The following is a 14,405-nucleotide window of genomic DNA, read 5'->3' as shown; positions in this document are numbered from 1 at the left end:
ATTATACTAGGTTACACATTTACGATATTATGAGGCATTACGTCATTACACGCAATGGTGTAGGCGTCAGAACGCTTTATAATCATGCTTAATTGTACAAAAAATAACATCGTTTGCCAAAGTATAGAAAATTATACACTGCCTCTCTGTTTTCTTATTTTTTATGCAGAATACCTCGGTGTTTGAACCCAAAACCGTAGTTGTTTGGCCACTTTTTGCAAAAAAAATAATACATTTATGCATTCGATATTCAAAATTTCAAACTCCGTCGTAGACGCCGTTGGTTGGTGAACTTGAGCATATTTTTTTCATTTTATAATCGTCTTGGCGAACACAAGTAGAATTCATAATAAGAAATATATTTTTTTAAGTCAAACGTGATTTACATTACACTTTTAAAGCGATGCAAAACCGTTGCTCCGTTTTCGTCTCGCACTTATATTTTTAATTAAGTAGACTTGATTATACCTACTATTAGTAGGGAAATCGTGCGATTTTCCAATTTTTTATATATATTTTTTGCGTACTTCTGGGGTTATGTCATCTGTGTCCCTCATATCATTAAATTTTACTTATGTTTAATATTGGATAAATGTATATTGGATAGGAACCACAGATTACAATTTTAGAAAGGTTCTGATTATATGGAACCCGTTAAATTGCTATAAAAATTGCCAGAGGCTTGTGCACTGTACATTCTAGAACGATGACTAAAATTGCTAAATCTAAATACCGTTTGATACCAAAATAGCGTTGTCCAAAAATGGCGGGAATCTAAAATGGAAGTCCGCTGTCGGTGTCGGTGATTCAATTTATACATTTTAGATCTATGTATAAATAAATTGGCCTATCTATGGAATAACATGAATAGATTTATACATTTTCAGATTTCAAAACAGATTTCGACGAATTTGCTAATTGTAATAACAATGAAGATTGAAGCTAAAAACTTGTTTGCTTATTTTTTATTAATTTTCTTTTCGATTCGGTAGGCTATTTTTCTTGCAATCGAAGGTTATCTATACTATAAGCAAACGTACTGAACCAGTCAAACTATAGGTGTGGACTGTGAAGCGTTTAACACGACATAATTAAGTGAAAGTTGAGTTACGTGAGATATAGAGACGCGAGAATAGGAATGGACATGTCAGTTCGTCTGTTTCTTGTTCGGTATATGTTTAGCATATATGAGTAGCATATTAAAGTATCTGATGACCTATTTCGACACGAATTGTACAGGCCTCGGTAGCGCAGTAGGCAGCGCGTAAGTCTCATAATCTTAAGGTCGTGAGTTCGATCCTCACCCGGGGCAAATTATTTTTGCCAATTTTTTTCCCAATTTTATTCAATTCCTGTAATCCTCAAATAGATTTCAAGGTTTTGACTTGTATGGTACCTGTTGAATACGCCATAGGCGATTATTACGAAATTAAGCGTATGCAAATCTCGTCTCTAAACAATGAAATCTACTTGATATACCAGTCAGCCCACATTTCGCAGTGGAATCTACGATTGTCTTCGATCGTAAATAGTAAAGAGACCGCTAAATACCACCTTGAGAGATTTCGACTGCATGTGTCGTGAGAGATTGCGTAATTTTATGTAAATTGCTTCTAACGCCATCTATTGGCCAATAGTTGCTGCCCTAGAAAAGTTAAAGAACTAATTTCAATGTCATAAAGTAGGATACAGTACGGAGGTATTTTTTAAGTAAATATTTTACACATATTAATTTAAAATTATGTAGATGGAATGTAAGAGAAGGGGGACATCTAAAATACTAATTATGTTTTTTTCTGTTTCAGATCATTTCATGGAATAAGAAAATAAGTAAGTACCTATCTGTATATTTATTTCTTTCTGTCTTAAACATTCCACAATTTTTTTTTGTATATTTTTTCGTAATTATAATTAGGTAAGTACTATTTAGGTTATCAACACTTAATAATACTTCCAAATAATTACTATTATTTACAAATACACAAATTTAAGGAAATCTCATACAAACTTATTACAATACGAAATAGGTTCCATTTTCGCTTATTTGTTTTGTTTGCAAATATGCCTAGTCGCGGGCAGGCCATGAATGTTATATAAATGGTGGTAAGGTCATATTGTGAGTAATATTTACATAGTAATTAGTAGTAGAAAAATATTACAGACATTCTATTAAATATTTTATTGCGCCCTGTTACCTAAACCTTAGATGATAATATAATGTCATGGGCTGAAAAAATCTTATTATCTCAGGTGCAAAGTCACTGTGAAATTGAAGTACGTGTCTTACTAGATCCTAATTATCATTTTAACGCCACATTATCGCCACGTAATATAAATGTAATAGTTTTTGTCACGCCATCATTGAAGTAGATAAGTTAATCAAAATGCCCAATCTGCTCATTATAGTACGTGATCTATCTGTAGACTAGTGGCGCTGTGGGTGGCGGATAGCGGAACTTTTTTAAATTAGACGATTTGTTATCTTTTTACACTGGAATTAAAAACGATATTTCTGAAGTGTAACATACATTTTCTCCTGTTTTTTAAATTTTTTTCATGCTTTTGAATTGTTGCCGTGTATTGAGGAAAAGTCGAGAAAAGGATTTGATTTTACCAATGTTTGCGCTTTATGATATTATGTGATATCAGATATGTATATTACAAGGATTTTACTGAAAATACTTCACTCGGCAAGGAAAATTAAAAATATTTTATTCCCTTTTCAAATTTAATCAACAGCAGAGACCCCCTCATAAAATACACAACACAACATGTTCTTTCTTTTTTTTACACGATGCGTAGGTACATATGGGAAACAGAGACAGCATATGGACGTTAGTAACGTGCTACGTGTTTGTATGTTTCGTTCGTGGTGAGCTTATGATCATTGTTTTTTTATATGATCGTCTTATATGTGGTTTGACCGAAGTCCTTAACTTATTTACAGCAAGACATTACAATAACTTGCGAAATGGGTGTCCTACAAGCCTACAAGTCATTTGTCAATATGTAACCGACCTTGAAGATCATAGGTAATGTGTGTCACCTGTAGGCCGTGATCGCCTACTTGAGAGATGAAAGCGTAACATAATTAGTTTTAAAGAAAGTCGGCTAAAAATCATAATTTTGCTTTATAGACCGCAAATATGCTTCGTGAAATTTTTTTTGTTTGTAATTGAGAAAGAACGATTTTTAATGTATACATTAAAAGTCGTATTATGTTAGTGACTTCAAGTTAATTAATTATTTATTAAATTAAGTCTTTGAATAAGAAAATCAAATAACTAAAAATACTGGATAAACTGAACAATTTTATTCTGATTTTTCTGAGTGCTGAAAACATACGTTGCGTGTTTTCGTTATTAGGAAAATTATGCGACATGAATTGGCAGCAGTCAACGTAGAATAAAAATTAAATTTGCTATAATTGTTATCCCGCATCTACGTTTTTATTCATAAACGCAAGCAAAAAAAGTGACAGCTGTGAGTTTGGATAATTTAATTTATTTAAAAAAAAGCATATTTTTTCCAGTTAAGTTTCTGTTTTGAACAGAAAGTATTTTATTTATTTATTTACTTATTTATTTTATTGTTTTAATTCAATTAATAATACGTAAATATAATTATTATTTATTTCATTCGTTTGTCAAATTCAAAAGCATGAATCGCATGAATGGAGTCAAGGCAGTGTTGCCACACGAAGCCACGTGGGATTAATCCACGATGATTTGATGACTATGCTATTTGACGTGAACTATGCACTCAAATTGGAATTAGCGATTGTATATGCAACATTGAATCATAGTATGATATATCATCAACACTTCGGTAGAAGTGTTGGTAAAGTTTTTCTTCATAGTCGTATTCCTCACGGCTGAGGGTCGTGGTCATTACATGGACGTGAACACACGTACACAACTTTCTTGGCATTATTAATGGAGTGGTTCGCCATTGCCTTCTCCATTTCACACACAAGTTAATAATCAACAAGTGTGCAAGTTTCCTCACGATGTTTTTCCTTCACCGGAAGCAAGTGGTAGTCGATGAAAACTTACTATACATGAGTCGGATTGGTATACAAACTCATGTGGCACGAGTAGGATTCGAAAACCTGGTCTTAACGATTACACCACCACCGCTTCTTGGTTGGGTCTTAATTTTAGGCATTCATTAAAATATAATGCCAATATGAACCGTCGTGTCGTGATGTTATATTCAAATTAGAAATTAGTTTAATTAAATATACAAACCTATTGTATATATTTTTTGTTTTAATTGGTTATAATAACGATGCATACATTATCATTATAACTTATTAATAATTACAGGATTAATTGTTAATACCACAGATTATTAACAAATTATGACTATCTTACTAATATTAAAAATGCGAAAGTTTGCGAGGATGTATGTGTGTACCTATGCTTGTTAATCTTTTCCGCAAAATCTACTGGACCTATTGGTATGAAATTTGGTACACGGATAGAATATAACCTTAAACACATCGTTATTCCAGGTTATAATCGCTATAACGCTAGTACTTATATATTGTATAGTCCTTTCTTATGATATATATATATATATGTATATATATATATATATATATATATAAATATATATAGACAATGGTAGTTATAAGAGTTAGGACAAGAGGAGATTATTTTCGGAAATTGATGTGCCTAAATATTTCTCTAATTACATTAGTATATTACCAATTCATTAACAATTCGATTGGGCATTTTAGCACGAATTAGCAAGTAAAACAAATCGCACATCCTCCTCACATTTCTACGCGTAGTATTGCGTCAATTGGAAAGTTTTGTTTTCGTACGTCCGTTTCTAACAATCCATACACATAAAGTACCTGCCTAGACTCTCATAGAAAATTATGTTTATAGTCAAAGAAACAAACTAAGACGTTTGTAGACATTTACAGGTAATAAATACGACCCACTTTTATTTTATACCAGGATTTATCCCAAATACCACATACATCAAGACAAGCACGATTTAATTTCCTTTCGGATCATAAGTACCACATAATATAAGTACTTATTATTTTTATGCAGAATAGATACTTAACACAGGAGAGTAAAAACAAAATGTCTCTTTATATTTCGTGGTAATTAAGTAGATATATTTATCTACTATCTGTAGATATATTTATGTACTATCAATTCATACGTGTAATATACGTTTCATTATATCAAGATCTAATAAAGCTACACCGAAGTGAAGCCATCAAAAATAATTAAGACTCATTTGAGTGTTCCCCTCCACGGAAATCTTTAGTAAAAGGCGAAAGATTTATGCGTGTTGAAGGGAAACCAGAGATAACGTTGAAGTAACTCACATTCGACCCCACTAAATCGCAAAAAATCTTGACTGCGCGTTTCAATTTTGTTTAACGCCATCTAGTGGGTGTCAGCAGATACTCCTTATTGCAACAACATTGGCCAAGTTTTTCATAACGTGAGTAAAATCTTCATTGTTTATTTTCAAAGATGTTATGCAATGAATGCTAGTAACGTAATTATTAATTAGTGTTTCAAGGACGTTGAGTCATCGTGAATAATTAATGATCGAATGTCAAGGAATGAAACACTTGTTGATGTTAATTTTGAGGTTAAGTCACTATGAACGGCTCTCAACTCCGCAATAACTACTACAATATACAGTTGCAGAAAGTAAGGTCACTCATTCATTTACGCTTAGTCATATACAAAGTTTTCAAACTATCCATTCCAGACATTTAATGTAGATTATAATTTATATTATTATCTCAGCTAGATGTTTTAGAAACTTAATTCCCGGACAAAACTCATGAAGTTAGAAAAAAAATATTGTTTCCTTCTACCATTATAGATATAGGTATGTGATAACTATGTTCTTTATATACTATTTTAGATAATATTCTTCATAAAGACCTTTACTCAAAATTTCAAAATTACGATTGAAAATTGTTGGGGCCTAACTTTTTATGTTATAAGCCTATTTATTTTAGTACCTAGTATTATTTCGTAACTACGTATTTGTATTTTAAATCCAACTGCATGCAAAATTGGTCATGCAATAATATCAATTTGTCTACCACTATGCAACCGTGAAACAGCGAAAACAGTGTAGAATCTTGTCAATGGCTTGAAACGATCATGGAGAACCGATTCGAGCCAGCTCTTCGTCGTCATTTGCAAGTCTCATTTTGCATTCACCATAACCTTTATGACAATGGGTTACATCTCAAAATTGAAAACACAAAGAAGTACTTCAATAGGAACTATAGGTTGCAATTCAATTTCAATCTTGATTGTAGAGTAAATAAAGTATAATTTCATTTATATCTGCATAAACCGCAAAAAGGTAAGGGTATAGCTTCCGTCATTGTAGCCTACCTGTATTGCGTAAGTCATAAGGTCGAATATTGAACATAAATAACAATGACCTATGAGAAGAAGTGCCTGGGAAAGAGCTAATGGTATATTTGTTCGCATCGACCTTCAGACCTTTTCTTGTGTTGTTTTGTTGATCATTGTCTCTTAAGTACTCTATCGCAAGTATTAATTAGACAACATTAAATTAAACTCTGATAAAATGAAACTGGCACAATGGTCTATTACTGGATTTTGCAAGACGAAATGTGAAAATAGCTCACAATATGGAACTAAATTCATTTTGTGTCAATAGATGGCGTTGTTACATATTTCTTGCGTCACAACATCAAGGACTTGAAGTCAGTCACATCGTTGGATGTATTAGAACATAATGACTAGGAATACTAACCCCAAATATACTGAGATGAAAGCAACTCAGAGGCACAAGAGATAATGTTGTAACTTTATTAATTTACAGCACATAACGCTATTAAAACGTTCTGCATTTTAACAGAAACACGTAGTACCTAATTTCACAATTCTGTAATGTTCTAATAATAGTGGAAATCATCTTCTGTCCAATATCTATCTCTGATTTCACAAAGAGTGTAAATTCACCAACGATACGCCGTTATCGTGTCTCAACAGTAGCTCTTATTGTGTGTCGATAAGAGTTACCTTTGAAGATTAAGCGGTTTTGGCTTAAAGTCAAGATAATAGACACCAGGTCATCTGACCGCCTATTTCACCCACTTGGTGGTCAGATTTCTGCAATGGTGTACGTGGTGAGGAAAAGCGTGAAGCAACAAAAACCACTCAAGATCACCACCGCAGTTGCGACAACTTTTTTGGCCCTTTGCGATCGACCTGAGAGAACAATAGTTCCTACCGTGACCGAATTAGATAATTCTTTCGATTTTGTAACCATCTTGTCCACAGTTATCTCAATCGAGTAATAGAAACTTTTTCTTGTCCCGCAAATTTGGCTAGTTAATTTTTTATATTGATAACTGCGTGGCGAGAAAGTAGACTGTTTTTGTTAGTATTTCTGGAACGTAATAAGAAAGCATTTTAGTTTTAGGCTATCGATAACAAACAAATGATATGACATCATATTCACATTCTTCTCAGTCTTAAGTTGAAAAATGTAGTATTAAATACATTCTTATTATTATAAGAACAATAGGAATCTAAGTTAACAACATCGATGGTTAGTATATGTATCGCAAGCGCAGTAGATATATCGTGCTGTTTAAAAAAGTAATATTAAAAAAAAATGTTTAAAAAACAATATGAAATACGATTACATTCTAATAAAAAATATTTAAAGTGGATCAGGACTCACTTTAGTACACTTATAGAATTCATATTTGACTTATTACTTTTATTTTAGTAGAAAATAATTTATGTATTATTTAGCACATTTGTCGTCAAAGTCAAAAACATTTATTGCAAAATCTGTGTACATGTACATACATACAAGAATGGTAAATATAAGTAAGAGTTTCAACAGATTGCCCTTTCCAGGCATGCAATATTTTCCAATAAGAAAGTTATCAATTTATTATATTTTTATAGTATTATCTTAAGTTTAATAAAATTACATTTAGATATAACCATAGAAATCTTAGTTTTTTATTGTTCTTTTAGTATCATAATTAAAATACTCATTTATATCATAGAATACTTGTTGTAAAAAGCCATTTTTTTAGTTTCTGTTTAAATTGTTGGCAATTAGAAATAGATTTAATATCTATTGGTAGATGGTTAAAAACTTTGATTCCATTAATAAATGCACTTTTTTGTATGTTTCATTATTTACACTAGGCAAATGTAAATCATATTTATAAAAATCTCTTTGACTACTTCTAAATTCTATTTTCTTCTTATAGTATATCATATTGTTCTTTACAAATGAACACAATTCGAGGATATATATATGTATTAGTTAAGGTAAGATATCCCTTCTCTTTAAATACATTTCTTAATCGTGCAGACCATTCCGGCCCCAGCAATGACAGCGATGAAAAACGCATCCAGTACTGAAAAAAATCCTTTACTGAATCAAAATTTATATAATAAGTGCTGAAAATATTACGAATGTTATAACAATAATCGAGAAAAATTGAATGAAACCGAACGAGAGAACTTTCTATTTCGACGTAAAAGTTAGAAAATGCCTTCAAATTGTCATCTTTACTCTGTGCAGTTGATAGCATCTGATTTTATCTAGATTTTATTACATTACAATACAATAGCAACGCATTCGATCTTTGATAAATATTAATAGTACGGTATAAAAGAACGTTACCACGGTTATAAAATTTTATTGTTTATTTCCGTAGAGTCAAAAACAATGATCTATTACGTAAGGGAAAATCGTAAAGGAGAATCGAGAAACTGTAGTCGATCGTTGATTTGATCGATTTATGTTGTATACACGTAATACAGTTGCCCAATGTAGTTTTAATTAACAATTTTAAAGCAATACAGTTTGATTGTGTGACCGACCATCACACATATAAATAAAGATTACACAATTAAAAATTTCATGTGCCAGTTACCGTGAGAAATTATGTAGAAGCATTTAATTTGTCTATGGTAATCGGAATGGAAGCCATTTTGTATTCTTGCTTGACTGCTTTTTTGGTACCTAAATTCTGGGTATTTATTATGTATATTTATTTATAAGTATTAATAATTAATCATACATGATGGCAAACATTGTACAGACAACCGAACTTCAACAAGTGCATTGCAAATTCGCCCCTACTACGGGCTATGGTATGTAATTTGACCTAATTTTTATTCATATAAGTAACTTTTTACTGACATTTGTCTTTGACATTTAAAAAAAAAACGGTAATGAAAATACTGTGACGCATTAAATGTTTATGATCGATTTAGTAATAAATCGATGCGCTGTGTAAGATCGATTACGCACGATAGTGTCATCTGACATAACAGTTTACCTGTTTCCGCTCGGCCGATGTAGATAATTACTACTTCAGACTAGTAGTTCGTCTCATGTGTCTTCAAATGTTGAAGTTGAAATTTCATTTCTACGTCACTAGATGGCAGTGTCCTAAAACCTATATTGTTGCATCGCGCTATCAGAATGTTTCTAAAAATGATGGGGTCACCGCTCTTTTCAGTTTATGTATCATCTCTGGTTTCCCTTCAACACGCATAAATCTTTCGCCTTTTACTAAAGATTTCCGTGGAGGGGAACACTCAAATGAGTCTTTTTAATTTTTGATGGCAACGCTTTGGCGATGCCTTATTAAAAACTAGCAGGACTACGTGTCTATCATATTTGGATACTATACATATTGGATACTATATATTGGATACGATATATCTTTGTAGCTTAGCTCCATAGCTTATCCCGGCTACACTCGGTCAAAGTCGACGCGAATGAACGACCAGTGCGTAGTTTGTTAGTGCTTTTATTTATCGAACTATAAACCAAATACTTCGTCCATGAAAAGATTCTGTATATGGCTACAGAATGACAGAATGTAACTTTCCCAAAAACTTTGGTAACTTTCTCAAAATGTATTTGAATCCAAATACAATTAAAAAGTTCTAAATTCCAAATCTCTGGTGGATGAACTCGAACATTTTAATAGAAACTTTCTCAGCTGTTGCAGTATGATTTAACGTGGCTCATAAATTAGTATCCCATTTAAGAAATCGTACATAGAGTCATTCTCATAATTTATGCGGAATCATAAATTATGAGAATGACTCTATGTACGCGGATAAAAATTGCGATTATTCTGCAATTAATTACTGCCACTCGCCGATAGATGGCGTTGCATATATAATTAATGAAGATAAATTTCATTTTTTATAGGATGTTGTAGGTCAATTATCATTGAAATTTGTAAATTTGTTAGGAACGTCGAGATCAGGAAAACAAATATAGATGTTTTGGTAATTTTCATCCATCTCGCTCAGGGTTTCAGTATATTCATAAAATATTGTGTGTAATTTTAGATTTAAATAATTCATACATAACAGAAATTTGAGAAAAAAAAATAAAAAAAAGGACTTCCGATACCGGGAATCGAACCCGAGCCTCCTGGGTGAGAGCCAGGTATCCTAGCCACTAGACCATATCGGATTCTGTGAGAGGTATTGAAATTATCGTTCAAGATATAGGTATTAAAAATTATATCGACATCGTTCAATCAATAGTGTTTTTCCTTTAGCATACTAAAGAAGATGGATGACATTCTAACCATAGAGCTTAGCAGCAATTAGATTTGGTAACAATCGAGTTCATCATAAACACTATGGGCATGGGAAAACGGGAATGAAACAAGGTCTCAAAAAGCATGAGAAAAGATTTGTCAATCGGCACATTATTGCTGTTTTTCGTTGTCACGACTACGACACTGTTAATAGTCTTAACTGGGTTTTTCAAAGTTTTTCCATGGTCTCTGGAAGTACAAATTTGAAAACCTATATTTTTAATTTTTTATTCGGACTTTAAACTACTTATTCTCTTAACAACAATATACTATACATAGCAAAATAAAAAAAATGGATCAGCGGTTTTGCTGTGAAAGTTATAAAATAAAAATAATATCGAGAATGAGCGAAGACAATGTAGGTACAATTTATTTTAATTTACAAAAAAGCCAACATCACGTGGTGTTCCCAGGCGGTCACCCATCCAAGTACTGACCACGCCCGACGTTGCTTAACTTCGGTGATCGGACGAGAACCGGTGTTTTCAACGTGGTATGGACGTTGGCGATTGTGCTTTCGAATATAAGAATCATACTTCAGTAAGTTACATATTGTATGCATAATTTATAAGTTAATCGCTTACATTTCTTTTCACAAGACTCAAATGTTTTTGTAAAAGAATTTACTATACATAGTATACAGGGCCTCGGGCGTTCCTCAACTTCCAGCACCAATCAACAAGGCCATAAGTGTCTTGACATGATAAACGGCCAGCAATTTGAAGAATTATCTTCAGATTGGTTCGTCACGTCTCTTTCTAACCGGTCGGGCAACATCACAACACAACGCCTTCAAACTGTGAACTGCTAATGCAGATGCCTTCTTGCGTAATGTTTGAGCATGATCTTATGGATAATTATTTTCTTTACAGCAATTTGATTTGTGCTAAGTATAGATTCTAGAAGAAAAACTGAGTATATCTGTCATGAGCAAAATGTCAAAATGAGAATTTTAATTGTGGCATTGTTTTTACTTATATGTCCCGAGGTGGAAAAAAAACTGAAAAGCAACGCGCTACGTCGACGCAACGGGTTCGACGGAGCAATGGGTCTGGGCCCTCATCATTATCACCATATCGAGTGTATTATTGCTAACACTGGTGTCAGATTTTATTCAAGTCGCCTAAAGTAAAGGCATCAGACATGACTATTAATTACAACTAAGTACTAGACTAGAATCATACAGAAATATCTTTATGATGACTGAATTAAAAATTAATAACAAGATAACAACATACAGAATCACCCACACTTATTTGCTTTGAAATCTCGTTTACATAACAATGGTATTTGGACAACGTCGTTCGTTGTAACAGGCTGTTGTATTTCAATGTTACTCTAATTGTTTATGCAAACTGAACGAACATCTAATAAGATTTGTATGTGAAGAGAGGACACGAGAAGCGACACAAATTTATAACAATACATACATAATAGAGAAGCGACACAAATTTGTAACAATAAATACTACATTATACAGATAGGGGAGGTCGGGAGACAGGCGGCCGGTCGTCAAATCGTTTTTTAATGATTTTATAAAAAAATTACTCACAAAGCTCCACGGAAGCTGTTCTAAGCTAAGTTTTGAACAACCAAAAAAATTCCTTTTGTATGAAATAGGTACTTTATTATTATAAAGAGTTAAGCGTGTGAGTTTGTATGTTTGAGGCGGGTACTCTCCGAAACTACCGAACCGATTTCAAAAATTCTTTCACCATTAGAAAGGTACATTATCCAAGATTGCTATAGGCTATATTTTATCTCAAAATTTCCACGGGAGCGAAGCCCCGGGCAACATCTAGTTACTTATATTTTTGACAAACGATATTCTAATGTTCGAAACTTAGCTTCATTTAGCAGAGCACAGCACAGAGCTTCTGTGAAGACCAGATAATATGTGTTAAGTAATGTATTTTTTCATAAGGTAAGTAAGGGTATTATCAGTATAGCAAACAGCACATCATGTTACCCTCCACGAACTTTCTATACAGCGCGGTAATAGAGGCGAGTTTGCAATGAATTTGGGTAGGTTTATGTGCTGTTGAAAGTACCTCATAAAATCGAATGAAGTAACCGCTGTTGATAGTGACCACGCTGCAGGTGGCAACTTTCTCTTTCTGCCACACTATCGCCGAACTCGGACAGATGTCGACGCGGTTGCATGAACATTGCGTAGTTAGTATGAGTGCTTTTATTTTCCGCAATAAAAAACCAGCAATGTATAAGGAATCCACCAAAATTTGGCGAACTGGTCTGCGATATTATGGAGCCCGCTTGACGCCTCCCTGTAATAATATTTGCTGTGAATAAGGTGACAGAACGAAATTTGATTTTCGTTGTTTACCTTGTTACTGTACGTAGGTAATTAAATGTATAATATGTTGATGGTAGCCGGAAAGTTAGTTTGGTTATCGAAGTTTTTACTCGAATAAGGCTTCATTCGAACGACCAGTATTATTACACGTCAAGAGCCATACCCACGGTGACGTCCGTTGGCGGAGCCACGCAGAACAACGTAGAAATTGGACGGAGTTTCGACTTACCTACGTCAACGTCAAAACCTTTAGGAATGCCCACCACGCTGAGTTGCTCCGTCGTCGCAACGGAGCGCAACTTGGTAATGTTGCGTGGCCCTTAGTAAACGACGCGACAAGGTTAACTGACGCGACTTTTCGAGTGTATTGTCCACCCATTCATTAACATTTAGTCCGACTGCCTGGTTATAAATATACAATATATAATATATTTATTAGGACATCTATGGTAGGACTATTAGGTAGGTACCTATATACTGTTTATTTTTTTTTTATATTAGGTATTATGGGATGCTAACTCAACGATACTATATTTTATAACAAATACATATATAGATAAACATCCAAGACCCGGGCCAATCAGAAAAAGATCATTTTCCATCATGACCCGACCGGGGATCGAACCCGGGACCTCTCGGTTCATTGGCAAGAACCTTGCCACTGCGCCACCGAGGTCGTCTTTATGTATTTATCTTTTATAAATACATAAAGTGAAACGAAATATGAGGATTTTAATATAATCAATCCAATTCAATAATTTAATGGATTTATTTATCGGTTTTCTTATTGATATTTGTCGATGAAACTGCATTTACGACGTCAAGCTGCATTGGCTCTCAATAATAGGCTGCACTCAATATTACTTTTATTAGATTTAAGTACTTATAGGTAAAAAAAATACACTGCGTTTTTCCACTTACGAGTCGTGTCGTAACATGAAAACAATTTAGACTGTACGCATTATTGATATGAAAATATCAAACTTTTTTTTTTTAAATATCAAACTAGCGGTTGGTACAACGGTGTGTCGTCGCAACGGAGCGCGTCTGAGCAATGGGGCATGGCTCTGCAGCGGAAAACCGACCGTCATTTTCTCTCACTTTTCAACAAACAAGTGATAATAACACTGGATTGATTGTGTTTTCAGATAATCTAATAGAGTAATTCACAAAATGGCGTAACTAACTTCAAACAATAAATTACAGTTGCATAAGAAAACTAGAACAAAATCTGATCAAACATTGATTTATAGTTTAGGATACGATCAATATCTATAGAAACATGGATTGGATATCTTCTGTGACCTTTGGTAAATGTCGACATATTTTTTTTTGTTTTTGATTGATTAATTCGGATACGAAAACCTGTTGATAACATTAGCTCTTTCTTTTTCTTTTCTGTTAGCCTAATGTCTTTCTGTCACCCTATTAGGCTGCCAAGGATAATGTCCCTTAGTCACC

The 14,405-nt window shown here is 33.3% G+C and overlaps 1 protein-coding gene and 5 non-coding genes across 8 annotated transcripts in view; 3 read left to right on the top strand and 3 right to left on the bottom strand.

Moving 5' to 3' along the window:
• The window catches only part of LOC128680882 (uncharacterized), a 67,860-nt gene that overhangs the window by 17,244 nt on the left and 36,211 nt on the right, over positions 1–14,405 (top strand). For 2 of the 3 annotated variants that reach the window (XM_053764355.1, XM_053764353.1), the window contains exon 2: positions 1,806–1,830. The gene's annotated coding sequence lies outside the window, so the exon portion shown is untranslated. Of the gene's footprint in view, positions 1–1,805; positions 1,835–14,405 lie in introns of all 3 variants that reach the window. The other variant, XM_053764354.1, reaches the window with a different exon arrangement.
• TRNAM-CAU (transfer RNA methionine (anticodon CAU)) lies at positions 1,240–1,312 on the top strand. The gene has a single exon. It is a non-coding gene; the product is annotated as a tRNA-Met (tRNA).
• Positions 5,221–5,336, bottom strand: LOC128680991 (U5 spliceosomal RNA). The gene has a single exon (XR_008405928.1). It is a non-coding gene; the product is annotated as a U5 spliceosomal RNA (small nuclear RNA).
• Positions 9,536–9,651, top strand: LOC128680993 (U5 spliceosomal RNA). Its single transcript, XR_008405929.1, has one exon. It is a non-coding gene; the product is annotated as a U5 spliceosomal RNA (small nuclear RNA).
• On the bottom strand, positions 10,429–10,500 carry TRNAE-CUC (transfer RNA glutamic acid (anticodon CUC)). The gene has a single exon. It is a non-coding gene; the product is annotated as a tRNA-Glu (tRNA).
• Positions 11,019–11,137, bottom strand: LOC128680984 (5S ribosomal RNA). The gene has a single exon (XR_008405921.1). It is a non-coding gene; the product is annotated as a 5S ribosomal RNA (ribosomal RNA).

This window comes from Plodia interpunctella, chromosome 25, assembly GCF_027563975.2.
Source record: "Plodia interpunctella isolate USDA-ARS_2022_Savannah chromosome 25, ilPloInte3.2, whole genome shotgun sequence".
Taxonomy (NCBI): domain Eukaryota; kingdom Metazoa; phylum Arthropoda; class Insecta; order Lepidoptera; family Pyralidae; genus Plodia; species Plodia interpunctella.
This window is presented reverse-complemented; position numbering and strand designations above follow the sequence as displayed.